The sequence below is a fragment of the Lynx canadensis genome, chromosome A2 (genome assembly GCF_007474595.2).
Source record: "Lynx canadensis isolate LIC74 chromosome A2, mLynCan4.pri.v2, whole genome shotgun sequence".
In the NCBI taxonomy this organism is placed as follows: domain Eukaryota; kingdom Metazoa; phylum Chordata; class Mammalia; order Carnivora; family Felidae; genus Lynx; species Lynx canadensis.
In genome coordinates this window covers 131,838,826-131,852,433 of record NC_044304.2, presented here as the reverse complement: position 1 = coordinate 131,852,433, position 13,608 = coordinate 131,838,826, and the positions used below count along the sequence as shown (strand labels likewise).

Below are 13,608 nucleotides of genomic sequence, written 5' to 3'. Positions count from 1 at the left end.
AAGAATGTCATTTAGAACTTTGTCTGTGTCTGCTGAAGGAGAATGGTCTAAGCTTTGATTTTTGAAAATGTCTTTGCTTCTCCCTTTTTTGGAAGGCTATTTTTACTAATTATTGAATTTTAGGTTAGGAGCTATTTTTTTCAACCTTTAAACATATCATTATATTATCACTGACTTCATTTGGGTTCTTCTATTGATAAGTCGCCTGTCAGTCTCCATGTTGCATCTTTACAAGTAATACAATTAATTATTGCCAGATTTGGATACTTTATAGATTTTTTATTTGTCTTCATTTTTAGTACATCCCCAGTGATGTGCCTAGCTATGATATTCTTTATGTTCACAAAGCGCTGAAGCTTTAGTATCTGTGATTTGATGTCCTTAATTGTTTTTAGAAAATTCTTTGTGATTATCTTTTCAAATATTGCTTCTTCTGCAGAACTTTCCCAACTTCCTTTAGACTACACATATCTCATATGTAACATACGCCCCTTTCTCTATTTTTCAGCCTTTGTCTCTGTTTCCATCTGGATATCTTCTTCTGACCCATCCTTTGTTCACTACTTCCCTTTTCAACATTGTCTAATCTGCTGGTGAACACACCTATTGGTCTTCATTTTAATTCTTATGTTTTTCACTTCCAGGACCTTCTGGTTGGTTTTTATAGTTCCCAGTTTTCTGTGCAAGCTTCCATATTTCCATTTAATCTTGTCAATAGAAACATTAACTATAGTTATTTTAAAGTATAGCTCACTGAATCACTGCCTGCTTAAAATCCATCATGATTTTCCAATTACACACACACACACAAGCCAGCATCTTTTCCTTGGCTTAGATGGCCATGTGTGATTCTTCAACTGCATCTATTATGACATTCCCCAACCCCTATTCTTTATGCTGTGTATGACTTGGTAGTTGCCCTAATCTTTTCCTCAAATTAAGTCTTCCTCTTCCTCAATATTTTTGCATCTTTCATGCATCATATTATTAGTGACTCCTGTTAGACCACTGTCAATATTTGCCATTCCCCCTTTCCAGCCCACTCCTCACTTATGATGACAGTGACTATATTTTCTTCCTGTTATAAATCCAGGCCCAAGCACATTACTTGGCACATGATAGCCATTACATACTTGTGAATCAGTGATTCAGTAAATGAAAGCTATATTTCTCTTGTTTATCTGTTCTCTTAATGGTAAAAGGATGAAAACATCCAGTTCTCCACTTTATCTCATTCATCGTTTTATCTCCCAGAGCACTTAGAATATATTACGTGATTGTGTAATACATTTGACAAATTGAGTTGAACTGTACAATGCTCATGGCTATAAAATTCATAGAGAATATGAATAGATACATGGTATAGATATGGAGACATATATCTATATTATATATATATATATATATATATGAACTATATGATCATACCTATTACTGTGACAAACCTATTACTAACATTCTTAAATACTTACATGATTTTAACAAAGTAGTGAATTGACTTTTCCCTGATTTTCAACAATAACTTTTTCTACAATTTTGAGTATCTATAATTATGGTAACAAAAACATAGTTTGACCATGATCCAAATACAGAAGCAGAGAGGAGATGTTTGATTTGTAGGAATTATTTTAAGATGCTATTTTCAAACCAGTTTATTTTTAATATATATCAAATATTTCTTTAAAACACCTACAAAAATTACTTAAATAATTAATAATTTCCCTTTGTCCAAGAGGGGGGTCAAGCTGGCAATTTCTGATACTGACTCTCCCAACATTTCCTGTGAACTTAAAAGAAAAAAGTGAAACCAGAATGGCACCAAAAACTAAGACTTGAAAAGCAACCTGGTACTAAAATCTAGATGGAACTTCTATTTAACAAAAACATACCAAGGAGTTTGGCTTGCACAAATCTGGCTTATACATTTTCTGCAACATAGTGGCCTACTCGCCAAGAAGTAGGTAGATGGAAATTTTCACTATTCTCTTTCTCTAGATGTCATCTTAGAATAGATATATTTGGCTGATTGTCCTAGACTCTGGGTCTGGAGTTCTCTCTTGTCCAGCAAGACAGCAGGACGCAGGATTGAAAATGCAAGAGAGGCTAATGTCTGGGAGGAGACAAGAGCCCTGAGTAAGGGTCCTTGGTCCATTTTTATTAAGATCAGAAGGCTTACAAGCGTGATGGATGTGCACAAAGAGACAATGAAACCGTGTACATTAACTCTTGGGCATGAGGAAAAGGGGTTTTGAAGATATGCAGTGTTAGGGGTTTGGATCAATACAAAACAAAATTCTGGTGCTGGGTGGAAGGTTGTTTACATTAAACATGAGGAACCACTTCTGTTTACCTGAACTGGCCTAGGGCACAGAAGGACAGAGCATGCTACCTCAGGGTCAACAAGGCACCTTTCTTTTGCTAATTAGCTCCCCTCTGGGCAACTTCACCCTGCTGTGGTCTAAAGTCCTGTTTTCCTATTTACCTATTTTTGTCCTTCCTTCCTGTGAAAGCTGCTTTCTGCTATTGCACTACATTGTGGGGCATTTCCGCCTTGAATACTTAATCTTGTTTACCTCATCTCAGAAGTTTTCATCCCGACATTCCTTATTCCTATATCTTTGTCCTATACTGGGGGCCTTAGCCCCATTTACCTAACCTAATCTTGTTTACCCAAACTTGTGTGTGTACATCCTATGGCTTTGTAATTCTTTATGCCTTCTTAACACATCGGCGCAAGCTCAGGAAATTCCTAAGCGTATTCCCCAAAGCTGATGTATACCAAGGAGATGACTGCCTCTCCTATTTAAAACTGCATGAATTGCAGAAAGAATGGGTTTACACTTGCACTCACCTACACCACAGTATTACTTTACTATTCTGTTTCTCTTCAGATACTGTGCTTGTGAATGAATGGTGAGGAAATTTGCCAGAAATGGCATACTACACTTTTCGAGGGTGGTCAGCTTAAGTGAGGGAAGAGACAGAAACCTGGTAGCAGCACAGTATGATGGGAGTGATAAATTTTTACCTATTGGACTGGCTCAACGTGCCCAAGAGCCTTGTCATGTGGACAGCAGGGGATTCCATGATTAGTCAGGGTATAGCAGTGAATGCCACTAGACACTGGAAAACCTGAGTACTGTCTAACAATAACAACCACTGTCCATTCCATCTTAGGAGTGAGGATCTACCAGAATGATGCTAATAACCACAAAATGGAGACTAAGCTGGAATAAGAGTATTACTGACATAAAACAGGTTTGTTGGGAAACACCAGAGCTGAGATGCAAAGGTGAAGATGAATATGAAGCTTGTTGAAATAAGGTGAAGCTTCATGGATAAAAGAATACACTCTCAAAATTAAAACCAGCTTTTGGAGGTAATAAATAACAGTACTGACGTAGGAAAAAAAGAATCAAATATTACAGAATATAAACAACCAAAAAAACCTCAACCAGAAGATGGAGGGAAGATAGTAAGTTTAAACAGTAATAAAGAATAGTGTCCATAGGAAGGCGATTGAATAGAATCTAACCTAAAATTAATTACTTATGTCTTAAGGAAGAAGCCAAAACACTTACATAGAATAAGTATTTAAAACATAATTGAAGAAAACATCCTGGAAGTGAAACATGCCAAACTGCACAGATGAAAAACGTTCACCATGGTTTAGGCAAAATTCATACAGAAACTAATGACAATCCTGAAAAAGAAATTTAATAACAAAATAAGAGAAAATAAACTATAGGTTTGCAGACAGAAAATAAACTAAGAGATCTGACTAAAAACCAAAAATCAAACTGGCTTAATGCTTCTCTCCAACCCTAAATGTTAGTACACCATGGTCAACATGTATAGCATTTTGAAGACAAAGCATCTTAACCCATGAATGACATTTTTAGCCAAACTGCTATTTATGTAAAACAGAGGGTGAGATACTCTCATAAATACAAGGAATTAAAAATATACCAACCATAACTTCTTTCAGAAAATAACACCATCAAAAAATTCACCAGCCATTCATGAAGTATATAAAAAATTAAAAATTGAAGAATAGGGATTTATGGTACAAATTTTTAGTAGCATTCACTAAAATCATTTAAATAGTGATGCAAGATTGTGAATATATAAAAACAGTTTTTGAAAGGAAACCTCAAATTGTAAAAGCATCATTTAATAAGAATAATTCAATCTATAATTGAATCTATAATTCAAGATGTATAAAAAAGATGAAAATTGAAAATGCAGGGAGGGCAGATATTTTATTTTAAAAAGCCAATAATATTGTATTACACGGGGAGATGTTAGAAGTCACTGTTTTATTTTTTTGATACTGTTTTATTTTGACTTGGGTAATTAAAATTTTTCATATTAAGGCATTTATAAAAAGATGAATTATTTCAAACCTTCAGGAAAGCATAGAGTGATAAAATGTCCATGTACCTACCACCCAGATTAAAGAGATTTTGTTATCTATGCTTCACATCTCTTCTCCCCCCCTCCCCATTTTATTATTTTCTTAAATAAAAAAATACCATGAAGCAGATCATGGCACTTATTCCCCTCCCACCTGTTCAATCACCCCACTTTCTAGTTTCCACCACAATCCTGAAGTGTATCCTGCCTGTTTTGTTTCTATGGTTACCAAACATGTTTTCATCTTTCACCAAAGTGGAAAACTGATTTATGTGTTTTAAAATTCTACAGAATGTATCATGATTTACGTATCATTTTAAAACAATATTGAGTGAAAAATGCAAACTGCAGAATTATGGAAATCCTACAGCAGTTAAAATCAATGAACTTGATTTATATGTACTAACATAAATGAATCTTTTTTTTTTCATAAATGAATCTTAAAAACATATTATACAGCATAAAAGCTGGGTTTTGTAATAATCTAGTGTTGATACATATAAATCAAATTTAATAACTCTTGCAGCTGTGTGGCTTTCTGCCATATAAATATACCACAATTTATTTATCTACTTTTTTATTAAAGGATATTTAGCTTGTTTCCAGCTATTTCCTATTACAGGTAATTATATAATGGACATCTTTGTACATATCTCTTTGTGTGATTACATGAATCATTCTTTAGAGTATACATCTAATAGAGGAAGAGTTGGAACACTGAGCATGTACATTTTCAGCTTTTATAGGTATTTTCAAATTATGCTCCAAAGGTGCTGTAGTAGTCCTATGTATGCATTTACTCAGATTCTCATAATACTCTGCAGTGCCAGACTTTTATTTTTTATTTTTTTTAATGTTTATTTATTTATTTATTGTGAGAAAAAGAGAGAGAGTGCATGTGGGAGGGGCAGAGAGTGAGGAAGAGAGAGGATCCCAAGCAGGTTCTGTACTGTCCGTTCAGGGACTGCAGGGCTCAGTCTCACCAACCATGAGATAATGATCTGAGCTGAATCAAGCGTCGGACACTTAAGGACTGAGCCACCCAGGTGCCCTGTGCATTGTCAGACTTTAAAAATTTGCCTCTCCCTCACTGCTGGGTGAAGTTCAATATCTTTTCATGTGTTTAGCCGTTTTAGTTGATGTTCATGTTTATCCTTCTGTAATTCATATGTATGTGTAAAATATATATCATATGTATCATATATATATATATTGTATTTATTTGCCATTTTAAATTAGTGTGTTTGTTGTTGTTTTTTTTAAATATAGCTTCCAGGAGTTTTTATATGATCTGGATATCCCAAATTTATCTGTTATATATTTTGAAAATCTCTTTCTGCTGTTAATATATTTTCACCATTTCTCTTATTTCTGTTTTATTTATTACTGCATTCTCTTTGTAATCCATGTTTTCTTGTCTTGTTTGATAAATGAGTCTGTACTCCAAAGTTACAAATATTTTTCTACATTTTCTTCCAGAATTTTTAATTTGTGCTTTACATTTAAGTCTTTAATTAGGGAAACCATGTGTCCCATACTGCTAAACAGGGTCTCAAGTGTTTTAGAATTTATCCAAGATATTTCACTGTATAATGAAATATTGTGATTAATAGTTACATTAAAATAACCCATTATTTCCTTAGCAGACTTCCTCTTTAGATTTCCAACTTCTGCCAGGGTCTTGTCTGATAAGTCTTTTCTACTGTAGCAATGGAGTTCAAACTTTGAGTCATAATTAAATACAAGAGATGGCCAATGATTACCCTTCTCTATTCCCAACCTTTTCCAGGTATAATGTTACCAATTTCTCCTTTTCAAGGATAGTGTACAATGAGTGCTCTCCAATGTGAAGAAACAGGAACAACTTGCTCCCAGTGTCTTGTGTTTGTAAAAGTATTACGCTCCATCACCTTGCCAGCTACTTGGTGCGGCAGCCAGGTGTGCAATGGCCTGTGAGACCCAGTATCTCCAGACTGCTATATAATAGGAGTTTATGAAATATATGTATGGGAGACAGAGGTTGAGCAATTTTGCTCTGGTACATATTGAGAGTAGTCTGAATTCTCTTGCTTAAGTGGCTTTATAATATATCATATATTACAAATCTACAATATTTGTTTATTGTTTGGTCATGCTTTTTAATTTTGCAATAAGCCCCTTTGCATCAGTGAGCTGGGTATAAAAAGTGCATGTTTAATAAAAAAAATAAGTATTAATTCCTATTTCTCAATAAAGTTGATGAAAACACATATGATTTGAAGGACTATGGAGGCCCTAGTAATATCATCAACCACAAGAAAAAAAGAAGATATAAATCTATTGAAGTATCAGTATCTACTTCAAAATGAGCAGTTAATTGGAGAAGATTAAAGATGATAATTTAAGATATGTAGATGCAGAAGGTGGATGATGTACAACTCTGTGAACACTGACTTTTCCCTTAGATCAAACGATTACTCTTCTAAATTAATTTCACTCATGTTCAAGCCAAGTTGTTTTCATGTTATGTGTGAAAAGTACATCAATAACTGTTAATGTGTTACTTTAACTGGCAGAAGTAAAATTTTAAAGAATTAAATGATGAGGTTTTTTTTTCTTTCCAGTGTTATCAAATGCCTTAAATAGAAGATCACTTAATTCAACTTGAACCACATCTTAATTTTTCATCTTGTTAGTGAAATCAAAGTGAAGTTTTTGGAAATTCATTCTATCTGAGGCAAACAACAGATCTTACTTATATTCCTATTATGAATGCAGTTAAAATAATAAGCAGTGAATATAATATTATTTATTTTGTGATAATAACATAAATAAAAATATTTCTGGAGCACAGAATAATGTAAAAAAAGTTATTATTAAATTAAGCACACTGTTCGTAGGAATGTAAAAGGGTGCAGCCTCTATAGAAAACAGTATGAAGGTTTCTCAAACATTAAATATAGAACTACCACATGATCCAGCAATTCCGTTTCTGAAAATAATCTGAAAATAATGGGAAAACTAACTCAAAAAAGTATCTACAGTATCATATTCACTCTAGCATCATTTGCAATAGCTAAGATACAGAAACAGCTGAAGTGTCCATCAACAGATGAATGGATGAAGAAAATGTGGTGTATACAATGAAATACCATTTAGACTTAAAAAGGAAGGAAACCTTGCCATGTAATAACATGGATGAAGCTGGAAGACATTATGCTAAATGAACTAAGCCAGTTACAAAAGTCACAAAAGCAAAAAAACAAAACAAAATGAAAAACTGCATGATGCCACTTATATAAAGTATCTAAAATAGTCAAACTCATAGACAGTAGAATGGTGGTTGCCAAGGACTGACTGAGAGGGGAAAACAGAGAGGTGCTATTTGACTGGTGTCAAGTTTCAGATACACAAGATGAAATTCTACAGATCTGTTGTACCACTTAATGCCTATAGTTAATAATACTTAAAAATTGGTTGACCAGATGCCATATTGTGTTCTTACTACAATAAAAGAAGCTTATAAAACATTAAAAATACACTTACAATTAGTTGTAGTGCAACAGTAAATGAATCACAAAATGTGATGAAGTCAATATTGAATAAAGCAACACTTCATACATAATTTATCTCACTGTTAACCATCATAAAATGAATTTTATAGGTATTAAAGCTTTAAATATCTACTTTCTGATCAAACTAGATGTCCTAAAATTGGGGGGGTGGGGGATTTAATATGAATTTGATATAAAATTTAATATGAATTTGTCTTGTAAAGTTTGGCTATATTTTATTCAAAATTCTTTGGAAATCTTCAAAGTATTCCACAAAACGAATGCTAAACTTTAGGTTCTGATGATATTTGGTAGATTAAAACTTCTAAAAGCAGAGCTTGCAAAGAAGCTCATCTTTATAAGACCTATGGAGTACTCACTGAAAGAAATGTGACCTCCAATGGCATAGAAGATTTATTTTTTTTCAATATATGAAATTTATTGTCAAATTGGTTTCCATACAACACCCAGTGCTCATCCCAAAAGGTGCCCTCCTCAATACCCATCACCCACCCTCCCCCTCCCTCCCACCCCCCATCAACCCTCAGTTTGTTCTCAGTTTTTAAGAGTCTCTTATGCTTTGGCTCTCTCCCACTCTAACCTCTTTTTTTTTTTTTCTTCCCCTCCCCCATGGGTTTCTGTTAAGTTTCTCAGGATCCACATAAGAGTGAAAACATATGGTATCTGTCTTTCTCTGTATGGCTTATTTCACTTAGCATAACACTCTTCAGTTCCATCCATGTTGCTACAAAGGGCCATATTTCATTCTTTCTCATTGCCATGTAGTACTCCATTGTGTATATAAACCACAATTTCTTTATGCATTCATCAGTTGATGGACATTTAGGCTCTTTCCATAATGTGGCTATTGTTGAGAGTGCTGCTATAAACATTGGGGTACAAGTGCCCCTGTGCATCAGCACTCCTGTATCCCTTGGGTAAATTCCTAGCAGTGCTATTGCTGGGTCATAGGGTAGATCTATTTTCAATTTTCTGAGGAACCTCCACACTGTTTTCCAGAGTGGCTGCACCAATTTGCATTCCCACCAATAGTGCAAGAGGGTTCCCATTTCTCCACATCCTCTCCAGCATCTATAGTCTCCTGATTTGTTCATTTTGGCCACTCTGACTGGTGTGAGGTGATATCTGAGGGTGGTTTTGATTTATATTTCCCTGATGAGGAGTGACGTTGAGCACATATAAGATTTATTTTTGAAATATCTTTAATTATTCTGATTTGTGGGAAGAATATTTTGATGAAGCACATTTAAAAAAATAGATACCATTATATTCTCTGGGAATGAAATAAAATTGATAAAATCTATAATTGTGAAAATCTTAATTTGCTGAAAAATTCAGAATACTCATCAATTTAAACAACTTAGTTCATAATTTAAAAGGTATTTGTCATGCAGCTACTCCAGATGGAGGTAAAAAAAATAGCATGAAAATATCAGGCTAAAATTTTTTTATACTGTAATGAAAAAAAAAAAGAAAGTAGTTATTTTGTTGATCATATAAGCTAAACCATTGAATATACAAAACTGGGCTTATTATACGTGCTAGGCAAGGGACATCATTTTGACAGCGTTTCAGTCTGTCTTAAGTGGGGAAGTTACGAAAGGGTTTCAGGAACTGGAGTTAGTTATGTATGGTTTTATGGCAGAAGTGAGCAAGCACGGACTGGGCAAAGATTTGTCAGATTTATAAATAAACAACTTGCTGGAATAGTCAGTGGCCTTTGAAATATAAGGATCTGTGAGCTATTAGTGCTACTGTTATCTTAGCTTGATACATGAGTCCTAAAATGCTACAACATTGTATCTGCACTTAAATTGTGTTGCAGTGTATCTGTTTGCAAGTCACAGTTGTTTTTTTCTTTCTTTCTCTTTCTTACTCTTCTCTCTTTCTTCCTCCCTCTCTCTCTCTTTAATGTTTATTTTTGAGAGAGGAAGAGAGAGAGACTGAGTGCAAGCAGGGGAGGGCAGAGAGAGAGGGAGACACAGAATCTGAAGCAGGCTCCAGGCTCCAAGCTGTCAGCACAGAGCCCAATGCAGGGCTCGAGCCCACAAACCTTGAGATCATGACCTGAGCCAAAGTTGGATGCTTAACTGACTGAGCCACCCAGGCGCCCCTCTTTCTTTCATTGTCATGTTCTGCTTCAAGTTTCATTTCCATACCAATAAATATACTTCTACATACACACACAAAATTCTGACAGAATAACATTCTAAATGTTTGAATAAACCATAACTTATTTAACCAATCCACCATTATTGAGCACACAAGTGATTTTCATTTTGTTAATGTTATACAATGTTTATCCTTGTACGTATATCAGTGAGCATTTGCCCAGTTATTTCCTTAAGATAAATTTTTAGAATTTGGGTTGCTGGTCAAAGAAAGGAATTAAAAAAAAAGGTTTCTGATAAAAAATGGTCAAAGTACTCTACAGAGACTCTGTCAGCTGTGTATTGGCTTTTTGGTTTCTCTCTATCAGATCAAGACTCATTCATTTATTAATTTAACAAATATTCTTTTAATGCCTATTACGTGCCAGGTACTAAGTAATACTGGTGTTTATGATTTATACAGTCCCAGTCTTAATGAATCATGATGGTAGAGAAGTTGGAAGGGCTTAACATGTGCCCTTAGAATGTGGTGGCTCCATTTCACTCAGTGAAGTGTGGAGAGGTCTGGCTAGAGCTGCCAATAAAGCAGGAGATGGAGAGAACCACACAGTGAGCAGCTGGCACTTCTACTGGTTAGCACAGGGTGTTTGATATTTCCTGTGAGCCATACAGACACTGAAGAAGGCCAAGAGCTGTCTCAAGGATTGCCTGCATGGCTAAAAGGAATATAACAACAACAACAAAGACTGGAGGAAAACTACCAGAGGTGAGAGCAAAGCTAGGATGGGAGTAGGAGTTGTATAAAATCAGGAGAGTGACTGTGTGCTTCAGGGAATGGCATAGAACAGTACAAAGCCTGCAAAGGGAATCTCAGAAGAATCCACAACAATATCTCTTGAAAGAGAGTTGGCTTGTGGATGCCTGACATGAAAGAAGGTACCACCAGCCAAGTTACAGCAGCCTCTGTCTCCGACCACTCCCCCCTCCACCCCACAAGGCTGGAAGAGCAATGTGGGGAGAAGTGAAAAGGTGACCATGCCCCCATTCTTCACTGCATGTCCCCAACCTGAAAGTCGGCCCGAGCTGGGGAGGCAAACAGTTTTGAATTAAATGAAAGTTTGAAATTTTAATTTAGTTGAGTCTAAAATTTTTGTTACCTGAAGTTGAGGTGATTTCCATAGCTGGGAATGAATTTAAAGCTACGGAATCTGCTTGTGGTATAGCCAAAGGGCAGTGAAAGAGATCTAGCAGAAGACATCTGAAGGCAGTAAATAGGTAGAAATAAAGCTGTTTTACAATTGTATTTTGACAAGTTCAGTCTGTGCAATAAACTGGTTAAATAGGCAATTACAGTAAGATCAACAACTGCTACTGAAGTAAAGTCAGCTTTGTCAGCTATATATAATCAGCTATACAAGCAGGGTACTAACCTGGACTTCAAAACCCATGAAGGTTCCTGTGAAATGTAATTTTGCAATTTAATTGAAAATTGAAAATGCAATTGAAAGCAGCCTGACTGTAGGAACTGCTACTTTTATAGTAGATAGTGAACACGCCTCTTCTTTTTTCTGGGAAGTGACCAGCAAAGCAGGAGTGAGAAATGTAGTTCTTCAATGTAACATCCACATTCAAGAATTTCCAAAAGCTTGGGTCCAGTTAACAGGAATAGATTAGGCCACTCACTTTCTTTGTTACCCTGACAGTGTTTCTACAATAAAATGAAAAAATGCATCATAAGCCACCTACTTCTGTAACTCTTTCATCCTAGTGTGGTAAATAGGATATGAGCAAAGAATTACCAAAAAAAAAAAAAAAAAAAAAAAAAAAAAAGCTGGAGGAATGAACAGCAACTAGAAAATGAAGGCATTGAGACCCATATTTAAAGAATGCAGATGTTATCTTGAAGACCACAGGAGCCATTAGAAGATTTTAAGCATGGGAGTTGCCCTGATTACAATGAGAAAGTTGGAGAAAATATCAGAGGCAGAATGACCACTTAGGAGGTCATAGCAATAATGTGATTGAGAAATTAAGAGAATCTAATGTAAGGATATAACTGTGCCTACAACCGGAAGTAGAATCGCCAGGAACCTACGTGGCTAGCTAGTGATGGAGAATGCTTATAAGGCAATGCTTGGCAGCAGGGTGCTTGAGGGGGTTCTGCTACACCTTACTCATCCCATGGCACAGACTCAACAAAAACCACAAGGAGAAAGCCACACATTAATTTTTAACATAGTAATTCCTTCCACTTGTAAATATAGCCATATGGTGCCCTGGAATTTGACACAACAGAGTAGTATCCTTCTGTTGAGAGGATTAAGAAGAGGAAAAAGGGAAGATCTGGGAGAGCGAAAGAGGGTGTTTGAGGAAGGAAGTATGATGAGAGGGAGCTGTTTGGGAGCATTGCTTTCCCTGTGGTTCTCTGTTAATCCTTTCAATTACCTGCTTAGATCAAGTTTAAACCAGTTTCCAGGATTTGAAACCTGGAATCATGTCATGACCAATTTTGTATTAAATTCTCTACTAGATTTTCTTCAACATCATAAGATATTCCTGGGAAAGGGGGTGGGTAGGGCTGTATGCACTCTGTGGGGGTGGTATGATCATGCTGTCAGAAGAGACCTCAGAGTAGAGGTCACAGTAGTCTGAGGTACTGATATCTGTCAGCAATGACCTGTGATGTTCTGCAGGTCTGTGATACAGGAGGAAGGAAGTTGGTGAAAGGCATTGATAAAAGGGGCTTGTACTTGGATCCAAACATTGGCACTAAGTTTTGACTCTAATAGCAATGGCCACTTTATTATCTTTTTTAGAGACTCCATGAATTAAGCAAAGATTGTGGAGTGTGAGTGGATAGTTCAGGGTCCCTTGACTCTGAGTATGCTCATTGATGAAAAAGGCAGGTTCCAGTCCTGTCACCTCAGCTCCAGATGCTATAGCCCATGTAAGTTGAAGGGCCAAGTTCAGGCTGGAAATGGTTAGGTTTGTTTCTTTAGTTTGTAGATAGACTATAAGGACTATTTGATGGTATTACATGCATTAATCACTCAGGATTCTGTGGGTACCTAAGAGCACTAACAGAAGGCTGATGCTGGCCCTGAGATTAAAAAAAAAATGCTCTTTCACTGTTTGTTTGGTTTTTTTTTTTGGAAATATGGAATGCCTCATGAATTTGCATGCTATCCTCATGCAGAGGCCATGCTAATGTTCTCTGTATCATTTCAATTTTAGTATATGTGCTGCTGAAGTGAGCATCTCTTTTACTTTTTTTATTTATTTATTTTTTTTTATTTATTTATTTAAATTTTTTTTTCAACGTTTTTATTTATTTTTGGGACAGACAGAGACAGAGCATGAACGGGGGAGGGGCAGAGAGAGAGGGAGACACAGAATCGGAAACAGGCTCCAGGCTCCGAAGCATCAGCCCAGAGCCTGACGCGGGGCTCGAACTCACAGACCAGACCGTGAGATCGTGACCTGGCTGAAGTCGGACGCTTAACCGACTGCGCCACCCAGGCGCCCCC

At 36.0% G+C, this 13,608-nt stretch overlaps 1 non-coding gene across 1 annotated transcript; it reads right to left on the bottom strand.

Moving 5' to 3' along the window:
- Positions 1–13,232: 13,232 nt before the first annotated feature.
- On the bottom strand, positions 13,233–13,339 carry LOC115509460. The gene has a single exon (XR_003967362.1). It is a non-coding gene; the product is annotated as a U6 spliceosomal RNA (small nuclear RNA).
- Between the last annotated feature and the right edge of the window lie 269 nt (positions 13,340–13,608).